General features: G+C 58.4%; 1 pseudogene across 1 annotated transcript in view; it reads right to left on the reverse strand.

Moving 5' to 3' along the window:
• Positions 1–13,014, reverse strand: part of LOC308057289 (hydrocephalus-inducing protein homolog) — a 66,311-nt pseudogene that overhangs the window by 18,245 nt on the left and 35,052 nt on the right. Inside the window, exons 18-30 of the transcript in view lie at positions 11,313–11,647; positions 8,826–8,962; positions 7,855–7,982; positions 7,581–7,769; positions 7,030–7,179; positions 5,716–5,955; positions 5,272–5,440; positions 3,952–4,122; positions 2,910–3,327; positions 1,882–1,978; positions 1,222–1,722; positions 716–899; positions 87–228 (exon numbers count right to left, since the gene is read on the reverse strand). The product of the transcript in view is annotated as a hydrocephalus-inducing protein homolog (transcript). The remainder of the gene's footprint in view (positions 1–86; positions 229–715; positions 900–1,221; positions 1,723–1,881; positions 1,979–2,909; positions 3,328–3,951; positions 4,123–5,271; positions 5,441–5,715; positions 5,956–7,029; positions 7,180–7,580; positions 7,770–7,854; positions 7,983–8,825; positions 8,963–11,312; positions 11,648–13,014) is intronic.

A 13,014-nucleotide genomic window follows, 5' to 3' on the forward strand; every position in this document is an offset into this window, starting at 1 on the left:
CCGTGACCCCTCTGAGCTCAACCGAGGTCTCCGGAGCAGGAAAACCCTGCAGGGGCACCCTCCTGGGGAGTTACAGGCGCACAGACCTCTGCCTCCTCTCGCGCTGGACTTGGCGTATCTGGTTATGAAGCTGAATTTTCTGCTCCGCAGTGAGGGCATCATACTCATCCTCGTCCATCTCCCAGAGACGTTCTCTCTCCCTGCGGGCAGCTTCTTCCTGCTCCCGTCCTTCAGCCAAGGCCAGAGGAGAAACCATTAGCAGAGCTTGCTGTTGGGGGTGAGCTGCCAGGATTCACAGCTGTGTCCCGAGCCAGCCGATCATCCTGCCAGGAGGTGCTGGGGAGCTCACAGCCCTGCTCCAAAATTCAGATCAGCCCCTGAACTATCAACAGTTCACGGCGAGTTCCCGCGCCTTGCCTGGCTCCTGCGCACCAGCGTGGCGGGCAGCTGCTGCTGCTGCTTCGGTCCTGAGCCACAACAGCTGGCACTTGTGCCCAGGCTTTCACGGTAGAGACCAAGGGAAGTCTTCACAGCCTCAGCTCTGCTCTGCTGCATTTTAAGCAACTGTGAGCTGAGCGCTGGCTACACCCAGGCAGAAGGTGGAAGGATTAATAAGACCACTTCTTACAAGCCCTGCTGGTAACCCAGATACACACAGATAAGGCTGAGTGCTTGACAGGGAAGATTTGAGAGGTGCGGAGATGAAAAGTCTCACCTTCCTGCTCTTTTGCAGCTGTCTCCCTGGCTTTAAAGGACACATAATCCTGGAACAGGTTCACGACATAGATGTGAGGCCGATTTCCAACAGCTTTGAGCAGGCAGAGGAGAGCAGATGCCATGTTGTGCGCAAAGAGGGTTTCCAGGCCATCAAACACCACGCCCTGGTAGCAGTCACTCAGCTGCGAATAAAGTTGAAAAGGAACAGCTTTTCTAGCCAGCTGTGGCACACACGGGGCTCTCAGCCAGTCAGTAAATGTCCACTGTCAGCAGATGTCAAAGGACACCAGCCATCGTTGTGTCCAGCGCATCGGCCCAGACAAGCTCTGATCTTTCCCCACGTTCTGCCACCTTGGGGCATCTGCAGCTTCCCCCAAGGATCCCTGCGTGCAGCTCGGGGCTCCTCCGAGAGCAGATACAGACCTCCTCTCCAAACTGCCTCGCTGCCTGTCTCTGCGGAGCAGGAACGCAGCATCTGCCCCCACCCCACCCCACCCCACGTACCTGGAGCCTTTCGGAGAGGATGGCCACCAGCAAGTCCTCGGGCAGCACGCAGCTCAGACAGCCCAGCCCTCCCTCTGTGCTGCCACCGATGCTCAGCCATCGCTGCGCAGGGACGCAGGGAAGGGGAGGGTGGAGATGAGAAATGGAGGAGCCCTGCAATGTTGAACGCCACAAGTAAACCAAACCACTTGGGTAACCCCTGAACAGTTCCAACTGCTGGGCTTGCAGCCAGGGTTTCCCACTAGCGGGAGGCTCGAACCAACCCTGCAGGCCAGCAGCTCCAGGGGACAACCCTGGAGGACACATCCCGTGGCTTGCAAGCCCCCGGCACAGCATCCCGCAGCTTTGCCCACTGCCTGCGGCCACATTAGCCAGGACTGCGCTTTGCCAACAAACTGTTGAGGCCCAGTCGAGATTTCTGCCAGAGCACAGGGGTTTGTTCCCACCCCAAGCATGCCCAGCTGGCGCTCTGCACCACACACCCACACACCAGCCCCCACTCTAAGCAGCCCCTTCGCTTCTCAGATGCAACAGAAAGGACCCAGGCATTACCCAGCGCAGATCACGCTTCACCTGGCAGCTTGTCGAATCCCTTCGATGCTGTTCCCGGGATTGGGATGCACGGCCATGCGGCTTCCTCTTGCTTGCTGCAGTGCTCACCGGCCTTTGGGAACTCGGGGACTGCAGGCTGCCGTCCTCCTCAGAGCTGGACTGGCGCAGCGCTGAGCTGTGCCCGGCCTTGGCGCGGCACTGCACGCTGAGAGACACATCTGCATTGTGACCTGCAGAGGGGACAGACGGCTCAGCGGGGCTGGCGATGGGTGCTGCGGGGAGCAAGCAGGCACCTTCCACCCCTGGCAGGGACACAGCACTTGTCCCCCAGCCTGCTGGGCACTAGCAGCGCTGCTCTCCAGAAGCAGCTCCTGCCCTGCTTCCCTTACTAGCACGATAAAGCTGAGAGAGGACGGAAAGGCCAGAGAGTTTGTCGTGCACAGCCCCGTGTCCCTCCTTAATAAACATGCACACAGGTAACACTTTGCACAGCAGCTCCCCTATGGATCAAGCCAAAGATTCGTCCCCCAGCACCATCATTTTCCTACCTTGCACCCATCCTGCCTTCTCCCGTGGAGACTGTAACGGGCAGCCCTGCCCCAGCAGCATCACCCATCTCCATGGAAGCTAAACCCTCTGCCTGGGATAACCCCACCTGGCACCCAGAGCCTCTTCCCTTCCACCAGCTCCCAACCACCCAGGTTCAAAGCTGAGCAATGTAAAACGTCCCCTGCCAAGGCCAGCGTCTGGCCTCACCCTGCAGAGCTCAGGGCAACAACTGCCCAAGAAAGTTTCCCCAAAGTCTCCAGTCTCACATGGAGCACAGCACAGCACGTGCCAGCTCCGCAACCTGACAGTGTCAGTATAGGGGGAAAAAAAAATACATTTCCAGAGAAAAAGAGCTCATCTGCAGTGCGTCTCATCCAAAACTCCTCCAAGAGGTTATTCTTCCCTTCCTCTCATGTCTGTGAAGCCACACTCACAGTCAGTCACCTAGAGCTTAATGAGCCACTTCGGAGGGTTATTCCTTGTTCAAGCGGGCAGCAGTTCTGCCTGATGGCCACAGGGAGCAAGCTGGATTCAGCTCGGAGAAAATGTGTTTATAAAGCTCTGAGAAAGGTACGGGTGTGCTTCACCACTCCCAGAAAAAGGAACGTGTGTCAAGAAGCCCAGAGGCAGTAAAAATGCCTTTGTCTGACCCCTCAAAACAGAGCTTCTTATTCACCCGAGCTGTGTTATGAAATGGCTCTGCATTTCTACACGCTTGCACCCGTGCTCCCCAAGAGACCCAAGGGCTGCCAAACTCCTCTGGAGCAAGCAGAAGCAGGTGGCCGTGGTGGGTTTCCAAAGCGCCGCTCTGCGCCCAGTGTTCCTCCTTACCCTCATCCTCTGTCTCCTTGTGGCTCTGCTCAGCGGCAGCCCTGATGCACAGCTCCCGGGCACGGAGCCCTGCCGCGCTGCTCCCGTCAGAGATGGCTTCTGTCACCACGGCGTCGATGGACAAGCAGGCAGCGCCGTAATATTTGGACAGGGCGACCGCTGCCGCTGTCTTTCCTTGAGAGAGAGAGGAAGGCGGCTTGGTGACATTTGCAGGTGAAGCATTCTCAGCGACAGGCTCTGGAAAGCCCCCCCAGAGGCTTTGCAGGTTTCAAGGACGTTCAGAAAGCACATGTCCCTTTAGGGGACACCACGAGGGAGGCAGCTTCAGCACGGTCAGAAGCGCTGAACTCCAGAGCCAGGTGGATCGCCTCCACCTCCGGTTCAGCCCAGGACTTTGTCCCTTGTGGTGTGACCTCAGCCCTGGGCCAGGACATTGTTTCGAGCCCTGGCCCACCACCACCGTTCGCTACCCTGTGCTGGTGGGTGCCAGCTGGGCGCAGTCTGGGGGTCAGCATGGGCTAGGGGCTGCTCCCATGAGGAAACACGGGCACCAGGCAATGTGGTCCCATGCAGCAAGAGCGACATGGCCACCCCATCTGGGGGGACAAGAGCCTAGCTATAGGGACACAAGATGAGCCACACCACTGGCACCAGCTAGGCAGAGGCCTGGGACCGTTTCACGGACCAGCAGAGCTGTGGCTTGCCTCGCTTCGCTTCAACTGGCCGACCAAGCACCACGGCCCACCAGGATAAGTCTCTCCTGCTTCCCGCTCTCCTTGCAGCCAACAGCTCACGCACCTGTCCGAGGTGCCCCATGGACGATGATGACGATCCCTCTGCGGCTTCCGCCTGTGCGCCGTTCGGCAGAGATATCGATGCCCAGGTGGCGGGCGATGGCCCTACGGACAGGGCTGTCGGCCAGCTCTCCTGCAGCCTCCTTGCTGCTGCTGGTGCTCTGCTGGTGCTCTGCTGTGTAGAACCAGGTAGAAAAGTCAGCCTCCTGCCTCCCTGGGACCCTGATCGCCCTCCCCATCCCCTCAGACCCTGGGAGAGGAGACTGCTGCAAGCAATGTCACAGCCCAGATCTCATCGTGCCCGTCCTCGAGGCTCGCGCAGATCCAGCTGCTGGCGAAGGGGCCTGTTCAGAGCACAGTAAGTGGGGTGGCAGGAGGAGGAAAGAGCATCTGGCAACACCCAGGAGGCCTGGGCCACATCTTCCATGAACCCTCCCCACGGTCCTCATGGGAGTTTGGTCCCGGGTCCTGGTGCCTAAGGGGGGTGACAGGTGCAACTGGGCATTGGGAACAGTCCCGAGGGAGATGGCACCAGGCTGCAGTGAAGCAATGGAGGTGGCACTGAAGTCCACCGCTGGGGCCCTTTTGCCACAATGGACAAAATAGGTGAAGAGCTTCGGGTTACCACCCGTCCCGCGTCTTTCCTTAACACCTTCCTCCTCCTCTTCCCCACATTCAGATTCTGAATTCACCCTGTTGGACTGGCTTTCATCGAAAAGGGAGGGGGGAACGACCGAGCTACGGGGTGAGGTGCTGCCAACAACCCCAGCGGAGTGCTTTCTGCCCCCATCTGACAGGTGCCAGGCACCTTCAGAGCTGGCCGAGGAGGAAGGACGTGGGGAAGGAATGGCAACCTGCTCTTGGCCATTCCCACTTTGCAGGGCCACAAGCAAAAGCAAAACTCTCCTAAGGAGGGAGACTCCCAAGGCACCGAGGAGCCTGCCCAGGGGTATTCTGAGCTTGTGCTTGTGTTGCCGCGAAGGAACAAATCTAAACCAGCTCGTTATATTAGACTTGGTCCTACAGGCTGAAGAACTCATCTGAGCCTGCTCTTTGTGGCTGAGGGACACAAGGGGACACCCTGATGATTTCCCCAGTGTGTGGCAGTAAGATATGAGCTTGCTTTAGCTGCACTCAGAGCTGCGAGAGGATGCGTCTTACAAGCCACAGGTTTTCACCTAGCAATTCCTCCACCAAGCTGGGGAACAGGCGGCTGCTAAAAGCACGGGCTTTCCGTGGAGAATGAGGTCATGGAGAACTCGGGGTACGCAGCCTGGACTCCCTGCTGTGTCCACACTCAGGACAGACCATGCCAAACCCTCACCCTTGTCCTGGCCCGCTGGGTCCCCAGTCTTGGGCTTTGCTTGATCATCCTGCAGCCCCTTCTGGTCCTGAGAGTACTCCAGCACCTCTGGGGGCAGCTTCTCACCCGGGCCACGCAGAGGCAGCAACAAGGTGTTGCGGCTGTCGTAGTCCTTCAGCATGCGCAGGACCTGTGTGCGGAGGGACGAGAAACCACATACAGGAGGGGTTTCTTGACCACACGAACACACTGCCCAGCCAACCAGTCTTCTCCCCCATGCCTTCCTCCCAGCACGGACTACCCAAGCACCCCCCTCGGCCTGGCAGCAGGGCTGGCTGCCCCTCAAGTGCCACCAGGCTGTGCCCTGGGGACTGCCTCCATCTCCCTGGCGCAAGCCCGGGAATGCCACCACAGCACTGTGAAGCTACGGCAGCACGCACACGGGGACCAGACCTTCCCGCTCACCTGCTCCTCCTCAAGGTACTGCTGGTCAAACTCCAGCGAGTAAAACTCGATGGGAAACTCGCACGGGTTCTTCACCACCACTGTCCCCTCCGCCCCATGGCTGTATGGCAGCACCGGTCCCAGCTCAAGCACTGGGGGGCTGAACTCCAGCTGCGGCTCCAGACCTTGTCCCGAGACCTGCAGCTGGAGGTGCTGGCTGCTCTGGCAAATGTTAATCTTCAGCCTCCTTCTGTAGGACTTCTGAAAAGAGAGAAGCACAGAAAGGTCCTGCGCTAAGTCCCAGGTGACAAGGGCCTGGAATTCAACCCTTGCCCCAAGGTCAGCGGTGTCATCGGTACCTCTAAGGTGAATGGAAAACAGGTATTTAATTATAGCAGAGGCTGCAGCACCTGCATGCTGGCTCCAGGTAACTGGGATGGATCCTGGGTGAGGTGTAACTGGCTGTTTGGTGTCAGATCTGAAACAGTCTGCCACACGTTTTCACCCAGTCACGAGGGAGCGCAGCGCTCATGAGAAAGGTCCTCGGGGTTACGCTGCCCAGACACAGCTGTGGCACTGCTGCATCAGGCAAACACCAGCCACGCAAGAGGCAGATGAGCTCTCGCTGGCTAGAAATAAGGGTCATCTTCTCTGCTCAGCGTTTGGCTCTGGCCAAAGCCCAACACAAGCTGGTTGCATCCCTACTAGCAATTATACCGTCCCTGGGACTGTTCCCAGGCATGGAAGCACTTGTGTCCATGCTGTCACACACTGCCAGCTTCCAAGTCACTGTGGCCACATGCAAACTGCCTTTGGGAATGCTCCATCGCTTAAGCTGACTCCCAGACCGCGTGGGAACACGCAGGCAGGTTGGGCCAGAGCCACAGGGACTGCTGGCAGTGTACCGCTACAGGTGACAGTCCCGCCGTGCCCAGGAAGGTGTCTGGCGGCTGTTTTGTCTGCTGGTACCGGCAGCAGGATTAGCCCAGGTTGGCCCTTCCAGGGTTGTCCCCCGCGAGCATGCCAGCTGCTCTGCGCCGGGGCGTTGCAGCCTGCAGATATGCCCACACGAGGTGGAAGGTGAGGGGAGACAGGTGGATCTCCTCCATGTGCCGAGAGGGAGCCACACCGCCGAGCCTGGATGCTCCCTGTGCAACTCCCTGTGGGGATTCCAAAGCGCTTCTCAGAAGTGCGCGCTACAGGGGAAACTGGGGCACAGCGGGTACGGGGCTGGCAGAAAGCTCCATGCGGAGGCCAGACCTCATCCCCTGCGCTGGGCTCTCATTTCCACACTGCCCTGCCAGACCTCCGCGGGGTGACACCTGCCAATCTCACCTCTTCCACGGGTGAAAACCTGACTCGCATGTTGCATCGCTGTCCGGGAGCGAGGGTTCCGGCCGAGGGCAGTGCCTCAAAGACACGGGGCTTGGCTTCCAACTCCTGCAGCAGCTTCCGACGCATGCTCGCTGACAAGCATTTGTCCACCTGGGCACAGAAACCAGGCGTGTGAGGTGGCCTTTGTGGGGACAGACTCTTGGTTCCTGCCGTGCTCTGAGATACTGCCACGGTGCGAAGAGCACCCACGTCCAAACCAGACGTGGCCACCATAACCTGGTGGCACCATAAACGGGAGCAAAGATGTGTAGGCAGGGCAGGCAGATGGGGAGGCGCTGTCCTCAGAGGAGGAGGAATGGGTGAAGATGGCAGAGAAGTGAAGCATCAGCTAACGAACAGGTCCAGGCGAAGCAGCCTTGCCCCGTACCCTCAGAAGCTTCCTCAGCCGAGCTGTAGCCCAAGCGCCCAGGCAGCCACGGGGGCAGAAAGGGCAAGAGAGGCAAAGAAAACCCAACCAAGAAGTTACGTGTCACACCTTGTCTGTGCTTTACCTTAACAGGCTCGTGCACGGTGACGAACCATTGACAGGGGACCTGGAGCTGATTGTGGAGCTGGACAGTTTCTTCCCGACACTGCCCACACTGGACAGCGGAGAACTCCAGCCTGTCCCTGGAGAGGCAGAGGGACGGCACAGTCACGTCGGCACGGAGGCGGACATGGAACGTGGGGCCACCTGCTACCTAGTGAAGGACAGAACATCCAGCTGAGAGACCAGGTGACATCTGCTGCTGTGTCCAGCCTGCTGCCTGCCCCAAAAGGTGGTACCTTGATGGGCAGGAGCACGTCCACCTCTCCCAGTGGCAGGTTGGCGCTTTGTGGGTCAAAGCGCACTCTGAAGGTCTTAGTCTTGCAGCAGGGCAGGCACTTCACATGGTCCAGATCCACACTGAAACCTTGAACAGATGAAAATAAAGCAGCTGAGATACATCTCATGTCGCTTGTGTGTCACAAGCACGTTAAGGCCACGCGGGCGTCCTGGCTGGCAGCTCTGCGAAAGACCCCCTTGTACCCCGGAGAAGCCTGCTGCTCTTTCTCCCTTGTCACCGCCCAAGGAGAAAGCGTTTTCGCAGCCAGAATCCAAGGTCCACATGGTAAAAATGAAACCCATCAGGCTGAGCTTCAGCAATTCCTTCCTTGGGCATCTCAGAGAAGGATGCACAGACCTCCCCGAAGGAGAATTTCCAACGAAGATTCCCCCATGCTGCAGTGTTCCCTGGACAACAACTTAGAGAAGACACCTGACCACCCCTCAGACACAGCAAGTCACCGTTTGATGGGACACAGCCTTGCCTCAGGGCCTGTCGTGGAAGCCTGTTTTGATACACCAGAGGATCTCACAGGCTCTTTTCTCAATAAAGGCTCAACTGAAGGGCTATGACATCATGAAGTCTAAACAAAGCACTTCCAAACCACAAAGGGTCCCGTCCGTTTGCAACACGAGCCCACAGAGAGCACAAAACCTCGGCTGTCACTCATGGTAGCCAAGAGCAGAAGATGATGAGAGGTGACCAAGGTGATCAGCCCACCTAGTCCCTGAAATGAGGTGTCAGGGCAGTCCCAGGCAGACCAGGTCTCTGGGCACTGCTGGCCAGGAGAATTCAGGCTCTAAAGCACCGAGCAGGGGGCAGCCAGGAAGAAAAAAGCTGTACAAACAGGCACGCAACACGCCCCCACACACACCCAGTGACTTAAGCTCATCTGTCAAGCCCACGGGAGGTCCCTCCAGCACTGGTTACCTGTGCCACACAAGGCACGTCTATCAGCGAGGAAGGACACAGGCAACCGCCCAGGGTTGGTGATCTTCACAAGGTGCGTGCGGAGGGTACCAGGAATGACACAGCCAAAGTACAGGATGTACTCAGGCAGCTGAACTCTGAAAGGAAGAGAGACATTCCTTAAACCACAGCCCGGCTACATTTCCAGGTGGACAGAAGACACAAATAAAGTGGGTATTTGCTGCTGTAAAAACCCAGCTCAAGCCTGTGAAAGCCAAGGCCTGACCACCTGGTAGTAACACTTCAGTTAAGTCATGGAGGGTGCAGGTCCTAGGTTTTATCAGCTACCATTGGGACCTCAACACAAAATTGTGTTTAACTGGTCGCAGCTCCTCGGCTACAAAGAGCCACTGTGGCTAAGTCCACCAGACCTCCACTGGCCTCAGTGGAACTGCTAACCTGGTGTACAGCCCAAGCCTGAAATCGCTTCAGGACCTTGCAATGAGATTTGCCTGCACAGGCAATCTTCCCCGCTCTGCAGCCAGGTCTGTCCCCAGAGCAGCCCCGGGAAAGGCAGGAATCGGCACCGACAGCGTTCAAGGGCAGCTCCTTCTCCAGAGCAATCCCACTCGGGAAAGCGCATAAGTGGTCTGTTTTGCAGAGCATTTTCTTCCTGAACTGGAGCCTACCGTGCCCCTGCCTCATCAGGAAGGAGCAGAGGGAAGGACCAAGTCACCCAGGCAAGCCCTACGGTCCCACCAGCATCTACACCCCCTGCTTTAGGGTTTCTCAGCCCGTGCGATTCCCTGCTGGCTTTGCTTAGCGTGGCCTGTTAGTTGGAACAAAGATGCCAGCTTTGAGTTGCCTCTTTCAGAGCTGGTCAGCAGGGACGGTGTCTGTGCTGTCTGGAGGGGCTGGATGGTCTGCACTGGACCCCCTCAGCACTAAGAGCACAACCCAGCATCTGTGGGGAGCTGAGCACCCCAGGGTGGCACTATGAAGTGAGGACACTCGGCTGCTCACAGGGAGCACGTCAAAGCTACCAGGGTCAGACCCTTTCTGCAGTGCCCAGCTACTGCCAGCTCTGCAGACACCAGGAGCTCTCGGGAGCAGGGGTGCACTGCTGGGTGTCACCCTCGGGGCACCTGGAGTCTCTACTAACTTGAGAAGCCTCCGACGAGCACGCTGGTCAAAGGCCGCTTCCTCTGGGGGGCCGGAGCTGAGAGCTTTCTGCTGCTCCAGGGCATGTTCCTCTATCAGCAACTGCTCCACCTGCAGCTGCAGCTGCGTGTCCCACTGAGGCAAGGAAAGAGAGCGGCTGGTTAGCAAAGGTCCTGCCCAAGGCACAGGCTTGTCTCTGAGAGAGGATCCCACCCTGATCTTGTTGAGAGGGGCGATGGAGTCCCTCTGCCTCGCTGCTCAGCGTCTGTGACACCTCCTGCTCCCTTAGTCAAGACCTGATCTCAAGGGAAACAGACTCCAGCACCTTCGCCTGCCCAGTCACTGTCATAAAAGCTGATCTGGCCAGACAAACAGACAGGCAGGCCAGGAACCTTCCAGAGCTCCGAGTATTTGCCTGCCCCCAACCAGTGCCAGAGCAGCTTGGACAGCAGCTCTCTTGGAAAGGGAGCCACGAGAAAGCTGATGCCTCTTGGAGATGACCGCTGACAGCACAGCCCCAGGGCGCAGTCAGGCTGCTGCTGGTAAGCTGGGTCGTGAGCAACAAACCCCTCAGACACGACCCGCAGCTCCTTCAAAGTGCCGGGAACTCAGTCACTTGAGCACGGCCTTCAGGAGCTCTCCCTGAGGCAGTCGGGGAGCTGGTGCATCTGCTGGAGGGACAACAGCCAGAGCTGGGCAGGCCCTGGCGCAGCGCTGAGCTGACACATGGTCGTGGCCAGGTGCGGGCAGGGAGGTCCCAAGTGCCAGCAGGGCCCCAGGAAGCCTGCTGCGGGGTGCCCAGGGCTCGAGTGACACAGGGGCAGGGTGGCACATGCCAAATGGGGCTTCTCACCGCGGTGTCCGCGTCGTCCCTGGGTGGCTCCGCGGCTGCAGCCTCCCCCAGAGCAACTGCTTCAGCTCTCTGGCTGTCCTTTGCCATCTTCTCTTTGGCCTCTTTGAGGACCTTCTCGTATTTTGCATTTCCTGGAGGAAGAAGCGATCCACAAATAGAAGCGTGGACGCCGTGCCAATCCCACTTAAGCTGGGAAGCCCCACTCCCCTGATGCTGGCCTCTCCCAGAAACAAACTCCTTGAGCAATCTATGGGAAGTGGATGCTGCTGCTCCTCTCTGAATCCTGACGTTCACTACCACCCACCTTCCCCCCTACAGAGGAGCATCCCATCCCCTGCAACGCGATGGCAAATCCAACCCTGCCAACATCCCTGCCAGCCCGCGTTACAGCTTCCCCAAGCTTTTCTGCCCAGCCGCCACCTTCCCAGGCCTCCGACAGATATGCTGGCAAGCTCTGCAGGGTGGTTCCTGGGGCAAAGCCCACATGGGCTCACCTGCTAGAGACCCAGGAAGCAACCCGAGGGTTGAGTGTTGCTCTGACAGCCCTGAAACCTCCAGGCTCGGTGGGGGTGGGGGTGAGCTGCCCTGTGGGCATATGGCATGGGGAAAAAGCCAGGGGACCTTCCCGCGGAGCAGAGAGGCAGTGCTCACCGCTGATGTTCCTGGGCAGGTCCAAGCAGATCCTGGGAAGGGTCCCTTCTCCTCTCAGGGTGATGCTTGCTGGTTCCAGGTGACCCACTTGAATCTGCAAAGCCCTGCAGAAGACTCCAGGCACTCCTGGCAGGTAACAGACTTTGAGCACTTGCTCCTTGCCAGGTCCAATGTAACCCTGCAGGGCATGGGAGACAAGAGAGGGAATGCACCAAAGAGCGTTTGGTGGGGGGACGGCTCAGGCGATAGGCACACTGAGAAGAGAAAACAGCTTCTCCTATGGAAGAAAACGTCAGACAACACGGCCTTCTAGTTTTCTCGTATCCTAAAAGCTCGAGCCTCCTACACCAGGGTGCAGTATGTCCTTCAGAGGGCTCGTAAGGCTGCATTCCCACAGCACAGACTGCCCTTTGCTCAGCGGGAGCGCAGCTCTGCTGCTCACAGTGCTTACCCTCTGCTAGCAAGGGCCAGACTGAATAAAGAAAAGCTCTTTTACCAGCTGCTGCGGAAGACGAGCTAAGGCCCATGCCCTCAGCAGGGCCAGCAGCTCCTCACACTGCACGTCAGCGGTTGCCAGGCTGCTGCTGAAGGGCCTGACTCATTCATCATCCCAACCAAACATCTCCTGCCTGCGTGGTTACACCAGGGGTGCGTGAGCCCATCCAGACTCACAGCGACCTGCAAACATACATCTCTGGAAATGCAGGAGCAGACCAGGACAAATTCTAGGGAAGAAGGTGTTGCTGGGAAGGACATCTCCTCCCTGGGCTTCCAGAAAGGCTCTCCAAGCCTCAGGCTGGGCTCACACCAGCCACATTGAGAGCACATGGAAGCAGACAGCAGCATGGCTCTGGGTGACCGGGCACAGACGCAGACGCCTTGGGCTCGCCCTCTGCACGCTGGGCTGGACCCTCGGCTCCCCGCTCCCCTGCACGCTGCAGGGGAAGCCCCTGAGCGGGACAGCTCCTGCCACTTGGTCCCCTGAGCCCGTACTCCAGCGCACAGCGCAGCTGCAGCAAAGGTGAGCCCTGCCAAGCTGCCAGCACCCACGCTGCTGCTGCAGCAGCTGGCTGCACGGGTCCAAGCAGAGCTGCGTCTTCGGAAGCCCGCGGGAAGAGGGCATCAGTGTGTCATCCCTTGTAGGAGACGGGCATGAAAACAATGTGAAAGCCATTTGGCTTCCTCTTCCCCTTGCAAAAAGGGACAAAGATAGGAACGCTGCTTCAGCTCAAAGACATCCACATGGGACTAAGAAGCTGGGGCGCCGGGATGCTGCAAACTCCTCTCCTGGCTGTTCCAGCCCCGATCCTCCCTGACCCCCTCGCTGCCCCACAAAACTGCTGCAAAGCAGCAAAGCTGGAGGAGGGACCAATACAAGGGCTGCTAAAATTTCTGGCAAAGCAGCTTCATGCCCAGGCAAGACAGTATTTCAGCCCTGCTTAGTGCTGGCAGGGGGCAGGTGGGGTTTCTTACAGGCAGGGACAGGGAGTACATCCTGCTTGACCACACAACCTGGGGAAGGTGACCCTCACAAGAGCCTGCACT

Source organism: Falco punctatus (assembly GCF_963210335.1).
Source record: "Falco punctatus genome assembly, contig: scaffold_76, whole genome shotgun sequence".
Lineage (NCBI taxonomy): Eukaryota > Metazoa > Chordata > Aves > Falconiformes > Falconidae > Falco > Falco punctatus.